At 37.8% G+C, this 21,205-nt stretch overlaps 1 protein-coding gene across 2 annotated transcripts in view; it reads right to left on the reverse strand.

Moving 5' to 3' along the window:
* Nucleotides 1–21,205, reverse strand: part of CDH12 (cadherin 12) — an 873,582-nt gene that overhangs the window by 372,853 nt on the left and 479,524 nt on the right. For both annotated transcript variants that reach the window (XM_088468267.1, XM_088468266.1), the window contains exon 3: nucleotides 15,899–16,159. The gene's annotated coding sequence lies outside the window, so the exon portion shown is untranslated. The remainder of the gene's footprint in view (nucleotides 1–15,898; nucleotides 16,160–21,205) is intronic.

The raw sequence follows: 21,205 nt of genomic DNA on the forward strand, positions 1-21,205 counted from the left end.
GGTCCCATACACTGCAAAACAGGCAAAAATGCTTGTTCAAATTGGTTAAACTAGTTTGATTTAACCAAATTTGTCTGAACAAACATTTTTGTGTGTTTTCCAGTATTTGGGATCATATGGTTGGTTGTCATTTGCTACCATACACTACCAGGTTTTCATTCCAACCAGACAAAATGTACAGATGTCTGGCAGATGATTGCATAGTGTATGCTCAGCATAAGATGCATATTTATAAAAAAAAAAGTTTCTGGAGGGACACTTGGTAGAGCTAAGTCACAAAGTCCATGGCATGCCAAATAGGGATATTTTGTGCAATTTGAGGATAGATGCATGTGGATAAATCTGTACCATTATATCCTCTCACGTACCAGCATGTCAACACAAGTATATATTTACACTACTTCCACAACATGATTTCATTTGTATGCAGAATCAGGTATGTATGCATCCTCTATTCATTATATAAACTACACCATCAATATTCCCTTTCTCAACAGTCAAGAAAAGTTTATGTATAGTCTGCTTTATTATGTGGCCATTCATTATTGTAAAATAACCCAATAGGAATGCCTTATAATTGTTGTGAAGCATATTTAAACAAGCCCCCTATGTAGAAAACACAGTTTGCCTATTTAATTTTATTTTTTACTGTTATTTAATTTTTTATATTTATTATAATTTATTATGTATCATCTATCATTTACAGAATAGTTATTATTTACACTACTAGTCAAAACTGTTAGAACATCCAGTTTTTACAGTTTGTATTGGCTATTAAGCAATCCAAGCCCAGTGAATAACCTGAAATGGTACAAAGATACAGTAAGTGCTAAGCTGCAATAGATAGGGAACAAGTAATGGGTTAAGATTGTACAGTTGGCATTAGTGGAAGCAAACTAAGCCTTGATTGTTGATACAAAAATTCCTTCCAGTGTCCCAATTTTTTTAAAGTACTTGATTATAAACCCCCTGTCTGTATAAAAGCAATTTTGGAACATACTGTTATTACACCCTCTGCAGCATTATTTGACAAATATTGTATGGAAGAAAGTAGTATATTGCTATTATAATGGTGAGAATATAGCAATTTAACAATTAACAATTATAACACTTAAAATGTAGGTTTTTCCTTTAGAGAAATTCCAAAAATTGTGACAGGAAGAGACCAGGCAATCCCCAAGCCCCAACAGAATCAGAAGAACAGTTTAAGAAATTTAACATGTTGGGGTAAATTTACTAAGAATTGTGTCTGTCTAGTGTTTGTCCAAGATTAAACATGGGTAGGAATGATCATGCACCATTTTTTTTTAAAGAAATTCAGAAATTTACTAAGCTCTTGTGTTTGACGGGATTGTGTTTTTCAATGGTATTTGTGATCATTCTTACCCAAGTTCCCCTAGCCCAACACTGCCAAACAAGCAGCATACACATATCAGTCAGATCCGTGCTGGCTGCTTGTGAGTAATAATTTTTAAATAAAGGGTTAATTTAATTAAAAAAAAACATGTGGGGTTCCCCCCCAAAAGCATAACCATCCCTGGGCTCCATGAGCCAGTCCTGATTCTAAAAATACGGGGGACAAATTATATGGGGATCCCCTGTATTTTATGAACCAGCAATGGGTTCTGTGAGCCTGTCTTAGTTTTAAAAATAAGGGGAAAAAATTGCATGATGATACCTGTATTTTTAAAACAAACTTCAGGCTTAAACTAGAAGGAGTGTAATGCCACAGCCAGGGAACCATTTCTCCGGGTCCCCCGGCCAAAGCATTAACACCCAAAATTAGTTAGCCCAGACCAGGGATTCCAGGGGACATGGGAGCCCCCTATAAAGGGGTCCCCCCCTTCTGAGCATCCCAGGCCTGAAGCCTGGTGCACTCCTGGCCGGTAGGTGCAGGGATAATAGGATTGATAATAAATGGCTACTATTGTTTTTTACAGTGGGACTACAGGTACTCAACTACCTTCTAGCACAGCTCAGTCCTCTTCTGCAGTAGAGCACCGGACTTACAAAATAGCAAACCAACTTACCTGGACCACAGACATCGAAGAGATGTATGTGTTTCCACATACATCTCTACCCTGGCAAATGACAGAAACCTTGTAAGTAACATTAGTTGCTGGCCCACAAACCAATCAGAGGCCACTCTAGAGTAAGCAGCCACTGATTGGCTGTGAGCTGTGTGGCTTCATGGCCCAGACTTAAAGTACCTGGGCCATGAAGTACCACAAGTGAATTACTAAAGATCAGGAGGTTTTATGAACTAAGTAATCAATATTTGATTTTTTTCTTTAATCACACAGGGATTTTGTATGCCTTTGAGTAAGGAAAAGGATGATTGCTTAGTGTGTGATACCAACTGTCAAATATGTAGGACAATATGTGATGTTCTGGGGCACTTTTGCTAGATCCTGAATCAGCAACTTGCAAAGGGGTTACGGACTATAGATAGACAGTAATTAGATAGACAATGTCTAGCTAGACACCAGATGTTAGATAGTCAATAGTTAGCCAGGGACAAAAGGTTGACAGGGACAAAAGTCAGACACACTAAAGTTTGACATGTAAGAAGGCCAACAGGTGCAAAAGGTCAACAGGGTAAAAAGTTTGACATGAAAATGGTCAACACAAAAATGGTCGACACATTTTTGTTGCTGTTGTTAGGGTCAGGGGCTTACTGGAGGGTTAGGGCTGGGCATTTACCCAGATGGTTAGGGTTAGGCACCAGCAGGGAGGGTTAGGCACCAAGGGGAGGTTAGGGTTAGGTGAAGATTAGGGCTACAAAAAATAAAAATTGTCGACCATTTTTGTGTCACCCATTTTTATGTCAAACTTTTTAGCCTGTCGACCTTTTGTACCTGTCGACATTCTTACATGTCAAACTTTAGTGTGTCTGACTTTTGTTCCTGTCGACCTTTTGTCCCTGTCTATCTATTGATTGTCTAACATCTGATGTCTATCTAGACATTGTCTATCTAATTACTGTCTATCTCTTATACTGTACCCCTTGCAAAGGGTAACTGGTAATGCAAACCCTGAACAAAAGGGTTAGCACAGAATTTTGTATTGCTATGCAATATCCTCCAGTTTATGCCTAAATGGTCAAGTGTTAATTCTACAGCAAGATACAGTAATGACCCAAAACATACCTCTAGGCTATGTCTGTATTACATTTAATTAAAGGAACAAAATGGATGGTTAAATCATTGAAAGGCAAGCACAGCCTCCAGTCCCAAATCCCACCAAGGACAAGAGTGTGAAAGCAATGTAACCTATAAGTTCATTATTTTTGTGAAAACTTCTGCAACAATGTTCGGAAGAATGATTGAAATAACTTTTGAGTACCACTGTAAAAAAATGCCATGAGTGTGTTTAGTGATTAAGAGCCTTATGTAATAGTCTGAGAAATGCAGGCACAGGCATGATTCTGATGAGTATGGTTTTGCCTTTTAAATATTTGTCACTTTAAAAATATGGGCATACTCACCAGAACTGAGCTATTACATAAGGCCTTATGTGGTATATTTACTAAAGTGTGGGTTATTAGAAGTGGAGTTGTTACCCATAGCAACCAATAAGATTCCAGATAGAATCTGATTGAAGGGTCTAGTATCTTCTAGGAGGTGCAAGATAAATGATAAGTAGAATCTGATTGATTGCTATGGGCAACATCTCCACTTCTAAAAACTCGCACTTTAGTAAATATACCCCTACAGTATATCTGCAAAAGGTGGCTACTTTGATGAGTCAAAAATTTAGATTACATTTTGTTAAGCGCTGCTTAAATTTCAATAAAAACTTGTAAAATATGGGTTTTCTAAAACTTTTGACCAGTAGTGTATTGTATATTATTTATTGTATTTTTGTTTAAAATGCCAATAATTCATATAATTACTATATATGTAGTCCTTATAGTAATTTGATGATAATTGCTATATACTGTACATATATATATTAATTGCTATCAAATCCCATGTCCTATTGTGTAGTACAACAAAATGATTCATATTATTATTATTATTATTATTATTATTATTTTACTGTAAATGGCGCCACAAGTGTCCCACAGCACCATACAAATAGGTTGACCAGTGACTTACAGTACAATACAATACAGGACGAGGACATGGATACTATACATTGCTACATTAGTGACCATAACACCCAGATAAGCAACAGAGCATAAGCAACCAAGTGTTAGGAGCCCTAGTGGGGAGTAAGAAGTAGATGAACGTAAAGTAAGAAGAAGCACAAGAGGGTAGAGGGCCCTGCTCATAAGAACTTACATTCTAAAGGTATTGAACTAGGACCTTGATCTCCCTTACAGTACAGTACATTACAAATTATGTTTATAACCTAAAATTAAATTAATAAAATAGTATTTTTATTCCATTTTCATAAAGACTTTATTTATAATTTCTAAAACATATTTATACTTGTTTTAATATGGCATGCAGAAATTAAAAATAGTAACAAAGAAACCTAAATATCTTTTATGTAGATTAAAACTTATTTTGACTTTAAAAATGTAGACAAATAAAACAAGTACTCACAGCACACTGCATTGGACCAGCAAAATAAATTTACATCCTACCATACTTGATAATAGAAATGCACAGATCTCAGATACATACATTTGCAAGCATATGGTAAGCCACCAGTCACAGAAAGGTGTCTCGGTGGTCCCTACAAGACATGATGATAGCACCATTATTGGGTCATCTATTTATATTTCTAAATTGAGAACTAATTTACCTGGTGGCCCCCTAAGATCATCATATGGCACTACAAGGATCAGTTTATCTTGCAACTACTGATCACATACTGTATATGCCTCTCACTACTTTAATAATGTGTAATGTTGCTGCAGTGCAAACTGAATAATCTAATACAATAAATCCATGTATGGGCCATGTACATGAGTAATGTTTTTTGTGTATGATACAAATAAACACTGCATACAGTACTATAGTAAGATGTTGCTTCTGTTTTAGTGGCACATTCATTTTATTGACTGGGAATGGTCAAGTTACATCACAGAAGTGCAAAGCAATTAATCTCAGTTTACATCCTACATTGTGGAGCTGATCTGCAGCTGTGTTTTCATAAGGGCATATTAAAAAACAGATCTTTAAAACACATCTTTAACAAGAGAACATTTCAGGAAAGGTAATACATGTTAAGTACTTACCCTGTGAACAAACAGATGGTATTCAGCTGAGAATATCATGTTTTGAGAATTTTTTTTGCCAACAGAGAAGAACAAATCTCAAGTACAAAAGAGCATGGTGTTGTATCATGCATTATATTTTATTAAAATTGGTGTTTAAAACATTGGGAAAGCAAAAATTATTTTGTAAAAAGATAAGCTTCATACTGTATTGTAATGGTATTATTTTTCCTATGCAAACAATGTGTCATTTTAAGTCTTTAGCATTTGTACATAAATAAAAAAAATAATCCAACATTTACCAGCAGCAACTTAATTTGCTATACTGTACCCATTATTTTTAAATATCAGTACTACAGTATACTCTGTAATTTATTCAAAGAGGACAGAAAAAATGTTTTTACTTCATTAAGCATTCACTACAAACTGCAACATTTACAGTAACTTGCACTTCAGAAATGCAGATCTGAGATGTTCGCATATAAATTTAGAACAGTTAAGCCGGCCATACATGGTGCGATAGGCACTGTGTGATGCAACGGGGGATCTGACATCCAACATATCGGGCAGTCCCCACACATGGCACAATCAGGGGGCCGCCCGCCCGATATGCTGGCTTCCCCCGCATAGCACTGCATGGGATCGCACCTCGCATCCCCTGATCAACTGAATCTGCAGTAAGATAAGGGGTTGCGATTTACGACCCCATGGGTGCACACTTTGTCTGACATCAGGCCCATACACTGTGCAATATAGCAGCCAAATCGTACCAATCAGTTGGATCGGCTGCTTTATCACACCGTGTATGGATGCCTTAAGTTCTATTAATCAAAACATTGAATTCTTTAATAGGGGGCCCATTCACATGCTTTTTGTGGATCCCTCTAAGATGCTCAGTCAGGTGCTGACCAGGCTGTGACTAGTTCTCACCATGTTAGGGGGACCTACCATGTACGGTAGGCTTAGCTGTCACATTCAGACCCATTAAGTCTATTGCAGCTTACTGATGGTTAAACCGTTATGGCAAATCCACTACTGGAATTCCCAGTTAAGTGGAAACCAGTAATGACAAATTAGCATTGGGGCTTGTTAAAGATTTCATAGGGAGGGAAGTTTTTTGGGGGGAGTAATTATTATTTTTATTTTTTTCAACACTGAAAAATTATCATTATATTGATGACTGGAGTATTATAGTGCCAGACATATTTTTGCATCTACATTTAGTATGCATTTTTTTGTCCTCATTTAAATCGTCAATAAACCACTCATATAACTACTGTATTAGTAAAATTTAAGTACTATATGTAAAAAAAAAATACATTTATATAATATTAGTTTCTACATTAAATACAGGACAGCATCAACTTGGCTGCAGCAAAGATTAACTTCTATTGAAGCTGTGGAATGTTGTGAAGTTAGAAGAGTTTACTCAAAATTCAGAGAAGGGCCATTGTATTGATTTAAATCCTTTATACTGTATAACATGGTTTAGATGTCAGGGTAGAAAGTGTTAATTATTATTGTTTTGTTTTTAAGGAAATTGTAATGAACAATAGTTGATTTTTGTATTTTGTAGTGTGTACACTATGGGCACCCAGAAGAAACAAACACTTATATTTATAGAACACTGCTTTCTAAAAACCTAGATGACAGCACAGATAATTTTTTGTGCAAATTAACATAATGTCATGTTATGGGCTTGTTCCATGTTAACCCTTTAACCTTCTCAAATGTCATGATACAAATGTGCCATCAAATTTGTATATGTGAACTACATATTCATGTCACTACATAACCTTCTGACGTGTGAAGTGAAGTGAATTAATTTAATGTACAAAGGAAATGGCAAAATACTGCATGTATCAAAACACAAGTCCAAATTATGTTACAGTGAGCGATGATGTCATGGCTTAAGTTAAATTCATTAATTTACATGTGTATAAAATTATTTTTAAAGACATAAAACTCACAAACTACACACAGTGTAAGTTTAGCGTGTTGGCATATGGAATGTTTACCACAATGCAATATATTAATGTGTGATTAGTGTTGGGACATTGTATCCCCAAATAAAATCTAGACATGCTAATCTTTAAATGCAATTCCCATTAATATTTTCTGTGGAGCTGGTCAAAATAAATAGGAAGCTGGTAAACAGTGTTACCCTATCACAAATAACTTTTTACTGCCCATAGCAAAAAATAATTTTATTAAACCATAATAATATAATAAGCAATAAATATTGGAACCATAACAAGCATATTTTTGACCCCATAACTAATTGTTAATATTATCTCCCTAAAAAACACTTACTGTAACATATTTTTTTTATTTTCAGAGATGCTAGATACAGTTTGAGCTATCTTGTGTCACAACCATGGAGGAGATTTATCAAAGCTTGGATAGAGATAATGTAGAGAGAGATATAGTAACAACCAAGCAGTTTTGTTCATCTTTCAAACACAACATGTAAAATGACAGTAAGAAGCGGATTGGTTGGTAATTTATCTCTCAAAGCTTTGATAAATCTCCCCCCATGTCTTATTCTTTCAATGTGTGATGTGTGTTCTAGCTGAGCTGGATTAAGGTGTATGGGCCTCTCTTCCTCAGTAGATTTCCTAGACCATTATTTCCAGCTGTTTAGCAGGATTCCCTTGCAGAAAGGGAAGGGCAGGATACAAGCAAAGGGTGGGGATAAACCAGGGCCATAATGGTAGGTGTGCAAGTGGTGCCCAGTGCATTGGGCCCTGGGGGTGGCACTGTCGATGCCTTACAACACCTGTTGCCAGTACAGCTGCTGTAGAGCTGCCTACATCATCCATAGTATACTTCATGTATGCAATCTGCAGCCTGTAGTGCTTCCCAGAGTGTCTGTTGGATTCACCAGGTATCTCTCTTCTTCCTGGTTCTGCGATCCATCATGGTGTGACATCATGATTTTGCATTTTTGACATTAAACTGTAGTTGCCATGTTCTTGCCCATTCCACTAGTCTACCCAGATCCTCAGTCATTTGTTTTACCCCTCCTGGTGTATCTACCCTATTGCATACTTTTGTGTCATCTGCTAAAAGGCATACTTTCCCTTTAATATTATTTGCAATATCACCAACATAGATATTAAAAATCACTGGCCCAAGTACAGATCCCATGGGTCCTCCACTGGTAACCTTTCGCTCGTGTGAATATACTCCATTTACTACAACTCTCTGTTTCCTATCCTGCAATCAAGATCTTATCCATTCAACAGTCATAGAATCCAATCCCAAGTTTTGGAGTTTGTTTATCATTCTGCGATGCCTTACTAAAGTCTATATAAGCTACATCTATGGTCCCCCCTTGATCTATTAATTTTGTCACCCAGTCAAAAAAATCAATAAGATTTGTTTGGCATGATCTCCCCTGAGTAAATCCATGCTGTTTGGGATCCTGTAAATTTTGGGATTTGAGATATTCCACCACTTTTGCTTTTAATAGTGTTTCCATTATATTTCCCACTACTGATGTAAGTCTCACTGGTCTGTAGTTACTTGCTTCTTCTTTGCTTCCACTTTTGTACAGTGGTATTACATTTCTTATTTTCCATTCCTCTGTAATCACTCCTGATACCAGAGACTGGTTGAATAATTCTGTTGAAGGTGTTACCAGGACCCCTTTAAGCTATTTTAGTATCCTTGGATGTATCCAATCCGGCCCCAATGATTTATCCACTTTCAGCTTTGAGAGTTCTGTTATGACCCTCTCCTCTGTAAATTAAATTTCATATACTTAATTTTTATGAATGCCTCTGCAACTTAACTGTGGCCCCTTCCCCTCTTTTTCTGTAGTGAATACTGAACAAAAATAATTATTTAGATTATCTGCTATTTCTTTGTCTCCCTCGATCATGTACTCACTCTCCATCTTAAGTCTTATTATTCCTCCATTTGACTTCCTCCTTTAACTTATATACTTAAAAAAGTTTTGCTCCCTTTATCTACTGACTGGGCCATTTTCTCCTCGGATTCTGCCTTTGCACACCTAATCACCTTCTTAGCCTCCTTCCTTCTGGCAAGATATACCTTTCTCTTTATTATTTTGGGTCTGCTTATATTTCCTAAAAGCCATCTTTTTTAATTTCACTGTAGTTGATACCTCTTTTGTAAACCACACTGGCTTCCTTTTCCTGGTGCTTTTCCTAACCCTTTAATACAAAGGTCTGTTGCCTTTAGTTTAGCATTTTTTATTTTTCCCACCTCTCCTGCACTCCTTCCAAGTTTCTCCAATCTGCCACTGACACTGTAACACATCTTTCCATCTCTGCAAAGTCAGCCTTCCTAAAATCTAACACTTTTTTTTATGTATGGCATGAATTGGACCCTGTCTTTATACTAAACCATACTGCTTGGTGATCACTGGATCCTAGTTTCTCACCCACATTTACATCCAATATGCTGTTACAATTTGTCAGTATCAAGTCCAGAATAGCATTTTTGCAAGTTGGCTCCCTCATTAATTGTTTGAGAGATGCTCCCTGAAGGGAATTTAGAAAGTTGCCACTTCTAGAGGAACTTGCAGCAGACACCTCCCAGTTTACTTCAGATAAATTAAAGTCTCCCATGATTCAGTGGCGGATCCATGGGGGGCGATTGGAGTGATCTCCTCCCTAGCACAGTTTGTCCCACCTTTATCATCTCTCTCCTCTACATCATTCAGAGGAGAGAGATGATAAAGGCTGTGCTGTGCTATGATCGGAGCTGTGTAAGCGTGCTCCCGTCTCCCAGTCAGGGGTATGTGTCAGTGAAAGGCTGTCACCCGGGAGCCGGGGAGGAAGAGATCACAGCCGGCTCCTCACACCCTGTGATCAGCTGTTTGGACCACCCCAGTGATCAGATGTGTGGTTTAAACAGACCACATGCTGACCAGTGCTAAAAAAAAGAAAAAAACTTACCTCTGTCCAGGGACTGAAGATCAGGGCTCCAGTGATGTCCTCCCTCCAGTCATCTGGTCTTCCAGCCCCTGAACTGTGACCCTGGTCAGCTGCTGCATTAAACAGCTGACTGGGTCACAGTGCAGGATGGGAGAGCAGCCAGCTGACCGGAGCCCGGAGGGAGAACATCACTGGAGCAGCGAAGGTAAGTGAAACTAAAAGGGGAGGAGTCACATGGGTACTGCAAGGGAGGTTGCAGGAGGGGGGGTTCCCCCAGGGGGGGTTGTGGGGGTGGGGGGGTACTTAAACATATATTGATTGCAAAAACCAATGTGACCAACAAAAAAAATGTGAAGGGGAGGAACTGGGACCAAAAAGGGGAGGTGCAAGTACAGGAAAGATGAGGAGTTGGAATTAAATATTAACTTACCCCCTCATAGAACAGTCTAGATCCACCCCTGCCATGATTATGACCTCTCCTTTTAAAGTCATTCTAGTAATGTCCTGCAGTAGGTACTTATCCAGTTCCTGTCCAGGTGGTCTATAGATCACCCCAGTGCAAATTATGTCCTTGTCCTCCATTTCTATAGTCACCCAAAGGGCCTCAGTTTTTGGTTCAACATTTTGTATTACAGTAGCATTTATGCTGTTTTTCACATACATAGCTCATCCTCCTCTAATCATCCCCATTCTGTCCTTTCTAAATAGAATATAACCTGGTATAGCTATGTCCCAGTCATGATTTTCATTACACCATGACTCTGTAATTGTTACAATATCTAGTTCAACCCTTGTCATTATTGCACTTAGGGCCTGATTCAGAGCCGGACGCTATTTACGCTCGCTTGTTCAGAAAAAGGGGCTGGCTATTTAAATTGAGCGCTCGCTCTTTGCGGTCTGTTGATGCCTCTATATATGATCGAGCGACCGAAACATGCGCTTGGTATTTTGTAAGGACGCCCCCTGGCCGCTCGCATCCTATGTCATCTCCGCTATTTATTTGATTAATCGAGTACATTGAAAGGCATCTGAACTGCTCGCAGTGCTTGTGGTTGGATTTTCCTACTGCAATCATGCGAACAGTTCAGGCTAAGAAACAACCAAGTGACATGGTCGATGACGCTGCTTTGTTAATTATGCACACCCTTAAAATGCCTGTTTTGACCGTTTGGCATGCCTGCGTTCGGATCTCCACTCCCCGTTTTCAAGCACCTTCCCCTGTTACCACCCACAAACGCCTCATCCTGTCACTCATTATGACCCATACACATGCGCAGTTGTGCAAACATCGCTCGGAGCGAACGAGCGGCCGCTTACGAGCGGCTCTGAATAAGGCCCTTAGTTCAGAGATTTTATCAGCTATGCTCCTGGCATTTTGCACACATAGCTTTAAGAGTTTTGCTTGTGCATCTTTTTTTCCGAGACATGGTTTGAGAGTATGTTACAATGACAGTAGTCAAAGCGATTTTTGGTATTACCTGGTCTCAGATGTTGTTCAATGTTTTTCAACTGTTTTTTAACTGTTATTTAAAATGTTTCTACACTTTGTAAATTTCTGAACTCAGCCAACTGCCCCCACAACTGAATGCAAAGATAAAGTATGTCTGATTAATACAGGCTACAGCTGAAGCCACATGACCAGCTAATCAAAGGAGTTGAATTACCCTGTGTTAAGTAAACACTAGGCCATAAATTACACTTCACTGACCAACATCTTACAACTGGCAAAAATAATTACAAGCATGTACAATATAATACACATACTTTTAAATACAGAGCTGATTTGTCACATGTTCATGGGCGGGACCAACAAATTGCAGAAAATCATCCTGTTAAGGTACTAGACTACACAACACCATGTACAGTTCCAAGCTCCTGCTGGCATCATGGGATGATAAGAGGGGCATAGATGTTGCAGTCATCTTGCAACTCCTCTGACAAATGCCCAACCTGTAAGGTATGAGGAAGGTTATATTGTGTGCTCCAATCTATGTAATCCATATATAATCATTCTGCATGTATGTATGTGTGTGAGAGACCATTTGATTGGTTTTGATGTGTGTCTCTGTATCTGTGACCTTATGCATGTGTAAGAGCCAGTGCAAATAACTCTGCAAATGAGACTACAGTTAGTATGACCTTGCGAGTTTGACTCTGTATGTGTGAGAACTATGATTGTGACTCTGCATGTGAGAGAACCTGTAAGTGTAACTTTGCAGGATGAGATGCTGCAAGAAAGACTGAGCCTGCAAATGCATGCATGACTCTGCTTACATGTCACTACATGCAGGGCAATAGAGACAATGACAGGTCAGGGTGATGGGGGAGACATGGCTAAACACGAGGTCATGGCAAAACCCTCCCCCAAAACTAATGAAAATTTCTATGCACACTGCTGCACAGCATCAGCGAGTGATGAGTAGTGGGACATTCCTCTGTGCCCACCACCACCCCTCTATTCACCCCTGTCTGCACATGTGTATGCTGGGGTAAAAACAAATTAAAGTGTTGGAGTTTAAAGGAATTGTAGCAGAGGATACCTTGAAAAAATAATTGATTTGAGGGAATGCATACATTAACCAAAGTATTTAGGATATGAAGTTTTTTTGGGGGGTATTAATTGTTGCATTGATGGTCATGGCATGAAGTGATCCTGAGGGTGTATAATTTGATCTGGGGGTATGCAGTCCAGAAGCCGGCGGACATAATCCCGACAGCCGGCTTCCCAACTGTCATATCCCGGCAAGGGTCTAAAGACAGGCATCGATATGCTGATGATATGCTGACATCATTAGACATACACTGGGATCCCGACGCCTGGCATTCCGATCAAAGGGACGCCAGATGCCGAGTGTGGATAGCCGTGTGGGGGAGGGTTAGGATTAGGGTTCCTGGGGGGGATTTAGGGTTAGGCACCCCCCTGGGAGGTTAGGTTTAGGCTAGGGAAAGGAGGGTTAGCATTAGGCACCCCGGGGGGGACTTAGGGTTAGGCATCCCCCCAGGGGACTTAGGTTTAGGCGGTGGGGAAGGGAGTTAGGTTTAGGCACATAGAGGGGGGATTAGGGTTAAGCACTGGGGGGGAAGGTTAGGGTTAGGCACCCCTATGGGAGGGTTAGGGTTAGGGGGTAGAAATAGGTTAGTCAATACTTACCTTAGGACGATCAGGATTTCCTCTTCTGCCGGGATGACGCTGTCGGGATTCCAACTGCCGGGCAAGGGTCCGGTGGTAAATCATACCAATTCAGATCTGGGAGAGCATCACAGAATTATACTGGAAAAGCCTGAATTCACAATGTAAAGGAGGATTTTTTTTCTTCCTGTAGTTTTGGGCCACCTATGTTATTACAGCTTTGCTGATCACAGTGGTGAACTGCTGTCTCTGTAATTCAAGAGGTCTTTGCTCACTAAAAAGCATTCCCTTATCATTTTAAGTTTAGAGTGATACTGCTGGATGTGTCACCTAATACCATTTCCATTACATTTAGCATGACTGCCTATTCCCTTTTACTTACATGGCTAAGAATAATTGAGGAGATCATAATTGGTAATGTTATGCTGCTATTTAAATTAAGATTTTTGATTAGTATAAGTTGCATTGTACAGTACATGCATGTCCAATGAATAGGATAGTCGTTGATGTGCTGTCTAGAACTACAGTAGGCACACCCCTCTGTGACTTGACCATGCCCATTGTGGTGGCAAAAATGTATAATCAATATTTTTTTTTATTATTTTAATAAACATATATGGGGAGAGTGGTTACATAGAAAAATACAGAAAATTCTGAAATGAGGTAGTCGAAGAGAGAAAAAATAGACAGCAACTTGGTGACCCAAATTTATCCACTCAGGTGAGCTGTCACTATGGACAAAGTTGCGAGACAGCTTCTGGACCAGTGCTGATATTTACTATTGATCTTGATTTTCTTGCATGTTTGTCACTCTCACACACATTCAGGACAGAGCCAATTTGTATAACAAATTAAAAATAGTGCAAATGTAACATTCAATAATGTTACTTTTGACCAAATGTGTTGTATATTTGTTAAATAAATATTTTAATTTGTGATAGGAATTGGTCTGACTGCCTTCTTTAACATTTACCACTTCCTAGTAAAGTTGAGTACAACTTTTATGATCTAGGACATGGATCAGGATGATATATCATACACAGCATATTGGACCTCATTCAGAGGCAGTCGGAGGATGCAAGTGGTTGCTCAGAAACTGGGCGGCCACTTGCATCCTGACCACCCGCCTCTGTTGCGGTCGTTAGGCTGTGGGTTTACACCCACAGCTCTAACGACCGCTCGGGTGATGGTCGCAAAGGTCAGAGACCATCGCGACCATCGGGGCTTACGACGAGACCCTAGGGTAGGGTCTCACTTGTTGTAAGCCCCGAGAGCTTCTGGCTCTGTCAGAGCTGGAAGCTCTCCACTGACATAACTAGTGATGTCAGTGGGGCCTCCCCCAAATGGTAGGCGTTCCCATGGGAATGCCTCCATTTGGGCTGCCACCCCCCCGGCCCACCTTCCAAACAGGACAAGCTGTCAATCAACACCAACAGCTCGCCCCCTTTGGAAAGAGACCCGCTACGACCAGCACTGTCGGTTGTAGCGGGTCTCACGCATGCGCACGAGGGAGCCGGCTCCCTCGTGCGCATGCACACTGGCCAAACATCGAGGCGCCCGTGCGGTCGTAGACCATGCGGCCACCTCTGAATAAGGTCCATAGTGTGTATGCCCAATCCATCATTCACTGCTGTCTTTCATCACATCATGCCATCTATGCTGCACGTCAGATGGGATGATGCAAATAAGAATGTGGTGCACATCATCTAGTGTGTACACACAATCTCACAACCACAAGATATATTGGCCCAATCTTTCTTCTGAACAGCCAGTGATCTATATGATGATTGCATAGTGTGTACAGGAGAAAAGATTAATTGGAAACAATATTCCGACATGAAATATTGTGCCGTCGTTCAGAAGCTTGCATCTTGTGTATGCTCTATATCATGTGTTCTGGGATCTAGTGAAATTAGAACGACCATCACATCATTTGTACCATTGTATAGTGTCTACCCAGCTTAACTCTCTTTCATGAATCATGTCACTATGCTCTTAACTTTAATCCAGTTCTGTGTTCTGGGCACCCATATATATGCTATACCACAAAACAAGATGTACAGTTGTGCACTCTACTACTCATTTTTAATAACTTGCGTTGAGTGTTCCTGCCCTTCTTAATAATTCAACAATTACATTTTTCATCTGGGATATTTGTTCACATAACATTATGTTATGTGCATAGGAGTCTAACTTTATCTTGTGTATTTCAGTGCCTCATATTTTGCTTTCCTGCCATTTTTCTTTTAAATAGTAAATTTGTGTAGAACCTCCACTTATTTATATTAGCCATAAAGACTTACTGACAGATAATAAGCTTTCCCAAAAGTAGTTTACTTTTTTCTTACCTATATATTAACTCTACATTCCATGAAATGAAAAATAATTTACATTAACCAATGTTATCTGCTGTACACAGCACTGGAAAATAATGACTATAAAACATTTAGTTGTAATACAGTGCAACTGTTTTCATTTTGTTTATATTATATCATTTTAACATATGCATTAAAATGCTAGAAAAGTAATTATTTGTCTTAAAATGTGCAGCATCAGCTAGGTCATTAAAAGATTGTGCACAGATGGAATTTTTTATGTTTATATTGTAAGCAAGCAAATGGTAAAAAGACTTTAAAAACATTAATTTTGCCATTTTTGCTTATAAAAGTAATTTTTTTACACTCTTCTCACCTGATATGTATTAGAGAGTTCCTTTCGAAATAGAGAATGGATATGTCTACTAACTCAAAGATTCTGAGAGACCCATCATAGTTGACAGCTCCAATGAGACCAAGGTCCGTCCCTGGAAACGTTTATAGTTTCATATATTCCTCATCAGATACTGCATTTCACAGCTCCATATTTATCTGACACACAGATTTCAAGAAGAAAGGCATCATTTTTAAGCATCAGCTTCTGGCCCATATGAAAATGGAAAAAAATATATATGACCTGTAAAAGACAAAGAAAGAAATAAAACTATATTAAAAAATACATCTAAAGATAGAGAAATGTGGCAGATATTTATTATTACAAATGGAATTATGCCAGTCAAGTGAATTATATCAAACTGATATTATTCATAATTTCAGACTTAAGTGACTCCTTCCAGTATTCTTTGATACAACTACAATACTTATAGCTAATATATAACTAATTAAATCTACCAATTACTGTATAGTCATGGGTGCAGAGAGTGGGGTTTACACAGCTCTATAGGGGTCCAGGAGTGGTGTTACCATACCCCCATGAACAATGGGGCATAGCTGCACTATCTCCTGTTGCCGCACCCCCCAAGCACTTGGGCATAATTCCCTTAGCACTTGAGTTGTAAGTATTGACAACAACAAAGAAATACTTTGTGGTTTATTCTTTGGAATTAATACACCTTTATAAAACAGCAAGAAGGTTTCTACATATAGGTTTTCATAATAAAACATGTAATTGAATATTTTAATGTATATTTTATTTTATTAATTTGAATAAAACACATAGGATGTGTTAGAAAATATGGTAATACTTAGAGAGTAAATCTGTGCTGCTGCTGCTGCTGCTGATGATGATCATCAACACACACCTTTGCAGTGCTTAAATATAAAAACAGCTAAATGAATAAACAAAAATGTGCTCCTCACCTAAAATATATAACCAGACACCAGCCTTTTGCAGCCTGGGCTGTTTGCCGCAAATGCAGGGAGATGAACAAGCCGGGTTCGCAGCACTGTAACAAGTTTCCCTTTGTCATAGTGAACCTTAGACATAGAGGCCCACTATAAATACAGAGAACCTTACTTAATAATACAGAGAACCTAAAGATCCGCATCACAAGATTTAAGGCCAGTTCACAAATAACCATTCCACAGTGATTTGACTCTGATTGTTTACAGTGTGAGCAAACCACTGTGATTTGTTATTTGCATCTAGACTTTACATGGGAACTCAATGAACATAAATATATTAATAAGATTCATTAAAATATTTTTTTACATTGTCTACTTGCTGCAAATCTTAAATATCCAGCTTACATTATTTAACTTTCAGTGGGGAGAATTTATTTTGTTTTATCTATTTATTAATTCATTTTATTTTTAATTACAAAATAATGTCTTCTATATGGCCATATAATAAGGTATTTTGATTTGCAAATATGTCAATATATGTATAATTAAATAAATGTATATGCACTATTGTTCCAGCATACATTTTATGTGTATGTTTTGGAATCAAATGTGTCCAAATCTATAACCTCCATTAAAAAAAATGGTGTGTGATGGGGCATAAAAATGCCATTGTATTACAAGTCAATGTATAATAATTAAAAGGATATAATTTATCTCTATGACCATGATAAAGCACAAGTTTAGGGCACAAAACTTGAAGGTGACTTCTATTGCCCATTTTATTGTACAGTACAAATTTTTATTTGATGCAAAACAATTCGTTCACAGGGACGATTATAATTAGATCTGCTGGGATCCCCATGTTTGTTTTTGGCAAAACCACCCTCAAATGTTTTGGCAAAACCACCCCAAGTTTTTTGGTTTGGTTTCAGTTTTCAATTTCTTTAAAAATTTATAAAAACAGCTAATATCTTGTAATTGGGATCTGTTTGTGTTCCTATAGTATTATCAACATCAACAACATTCATTTTCAGTAAATGTTGATCACCTCACAGCACCTGAAATCACGAGGGATGGATTTAAATGCAATCCAGAACACACAAGATCTGGTTTTTAGATACAAGTTCCGAACTTGGATAGTGACGCGTGTGGAGACTCGGTTCGACTTGAAACCCCAAAGTTCGGGTGTTTTCAGTTTTCAGCACAACCAAACCACTCATCTCTAATTCTAATATCAGGTTGCGTTTTATCTCCACTGACAGTGATGGGAAACTTTACAAATTAGTAATTATACATTAGTGGCAAATATATATTTTACATGAGTAGCATCACTATTTTCCAAATATAAGTTATAACAAATATCTTCCAGAAATAGAGATACATACTTTAAATATACATCTATTTAGAATTGTAACTAAAGTTCTAGTATTTTTATTAGGTATGTGGAAAACAAGACATACACCTCTTCATTTTAGAGGCATAAATAATTTTGATTATATTGCAGGTGCTTGAGAGATTGAAATTAAATCGCTTACCTTTTGTAGGGATTTTGTAAATGGGATATTTCTTTGGTGCAAATGAACCAAGAGAAGAGAAGAAGATATATATATATATATATATATATATATATATATATATATATATATAGTATACACTGTTTGCAAAGTGGGATTCTATTGCAATTCTATATTTCCTTCAAGGTGAGATTTTCAAGTTATGGTTGAAACGTTTCTTTAAAATAGGATTTCTTGTTACAGTATATGCATCAGCAAGTGACATGAAAGGAATTTAGTCCTTCAATGTATATTCTTTTTAATTGTCCATTTTCATTCCAACTAAACACATTAGTAGCATAACTTTGAAGGAATGAAGGACAACATGTTTGATATAAATAAAATGGAGAAGTAAAATGAATAAATATTGGTAATTCTTTCCTTTCATCTCACATGCTGATGCATAAAGCATAAATTCCTATTGCAAAGAAAGTTTCAACCTTTTTGCTTGAAAAGTTTAACTTGAAGAGGAGTAATATAGAATTGAATAGTACCACACTTTGCACACAGTGAACTCTATATATTTCTTCTGTTTTCTCGGTTCACCTGCGTCAAAAAGATTTCCTATCTACAGAATTTTTATTAGGCATGCATATCATAACTTTGTCTCAGATTTTGCAGTGCTATATAGTAAATTAGCAATAACCACTGGTATTATGATACTAATCATGATGCTCTAAAAAGTGCCATAACTGCTAACTTGCACAATAGAAGTTAGCAGTTATGGTAGAATACTGTTTCCCTAGTGACTGCACATTTGCAATATTTGTTGAAGCATATGTTTTACTGGTTGCATGGGATTTTTTCTGATTTGTAGCTGCAAGAAATTCCCTTATGCATTAAACTCCAGGCTTAGAATTCATTTACAACTCTACCTTGGGTGATAATGCAATTTTAAAATTAAATATCTCACATTAAAAGCTGTAACTTTTTAATTTATGTCTTGGTAGCTTATTAAAAGATCATTATTAAAAAGCTGATATGGTGGAGAAAATAATTCAAATAAATATATGACACACTGGCTATATTTTTTAAAGCCCATGATAGTGGAAGTTTTGTGCTCCTGTGTGCAGTTTGCAAATTATTTGAAAACCAAATGTTAACAGAGCTACAAATTTATGAGACTGCAGTAGACTACCAAATGTTACAGCAGAGATAATACATAACATTGGAGCAAGCAAAGTCCATAAAACATCACAGTTACTGTCTTATATTTAATATAACATTTTTATTGTTAAATTCAATATAGAGAAAATACAATCATGCAACTATAAAATATTATGTGAGACCACAAACTCGACAACAGTTATAGGCACAGTTTTCTTTTATTTTTTTCAATTTTATAAGGAATGCAGAGCAATTAAAATAGAAATAAATCTGATTAAGAAAAAAAAGTGGATATATTGCTCTTAGTCACAGAAATACAAGTCTAAGTTTATTTTTTTTCATAGCTGTATATTATTCTTCCCATATATTGGATTGCTGTCATATGTTTAAAGAAAAAAAAATAACTGCAACACTAACAACATCACAATGTCAAAACATTTCTAACTTTTTAACAATTAACACATTTTTAATGGTTAAAAAAAATTAAACTAAAACATTATTTACTACATTGACTCCAGTAGCTTTGAATATAAATGTATTTTTAAAATATGTGGGCTTGTTAGCTGCTTGTGTTTTAAAGAGTTACAGGGCATACATAAAATTGGTAAGACAATATGCACCTGTTGTTTTATGTATTTTAGATCATTAGCCACCAGAGGTTACAGGGATCGGGCAACAGGATTTAAAGTAAAAAAATCATGCAGTAGAATGCTCTGCTGGCTGATAAGTAAAATAAAATGTTCCCTGGAAATTCACATTTAGTGCTGAGTTGCCTCAAATGTTCTCTTAAATTATTTATATGAATTTATTGTTTACATTATACAATTAAAGGCAGGCAAGAGTTCCCTTTGGCACACACACCCCCAAAAAATAAATAATGCAGAAACAAATGAGGGTGTTTTTTTTGTGCGCGTCACACTCCCGAATAGGTAGTGTGGCTTTGTGACACGCCCCCTGTTCATCGCTTTAGGAAACACGCCCAGGAGAAGGTGGATGCAGCCGCTACCAGAAGAGGGATTGGGAACAGCAGCACAGTTGTTTGTATGTCATGCCACACAGAGCTCATTCACATTATGCCACACAGTAGTACTCCTTATACACATTATTCCACACTGTAGTAGTGCCCCTTCTAACACATTATGCCATGCAGTAATGCCCCTTACACATTATGCCACACATGGTAATGCCCCTTTCATATTATGCCACACATGGTAATGCCCCTTAATCATTATGCTGCACAGAGTAATGCCCCTTACACATAGTGACAGGCAGCCCGGTCACAGTGGGCAGACGCTGCAGCTGCAGGGAATGAGGAGACGTGAACAGTGTGCAGCACTCAGAGGCGTACTGTGGAGTCATGCTACGGCATCCCTTCTCCATACTTCACTTACAAAAGTGAAGTTTCATAGGGCAGGACATATTAATGTAAAAAATGTGGTCAGACCTCTGAAAACTGCCATTTTTGCAGGTTTACCAAAGTAGGTATGGATCCCCTAGGTATTAAAATGTCCACACAATATAATTGTATGGGGCTGCAATGTGTCCATATGCATTAAGCTCCAGAAAGCATAACTTTTCAGAGCTTATGCCATATATAGATGGCATTGCCTATAGAAGGCATTTCATATAGAAGCCTGTAAGAGTTCAAGCTGCAAATTTCATCGCAGTGGTTAATTTGCAATGGGTCTTCATAGTTACTGTGATCACAGTATCAATAG

This window comes from Taudactylus pleione, unplaced genomic scaffold, assembly GCF_031769625.1.
Source record: "Taudactylus pleione unplaced genomic scaffold, aTauple2 ptg000083l, whole genome shotgun sequence".
In the NCBI taxonomy this organism is placed as follows: domain Eukaryota; kingdom Metazoa; phylum Chordata; class Amphibia; order Anura; family Myobatrachidae; genus Taudactylus; species Taudactylus pleione.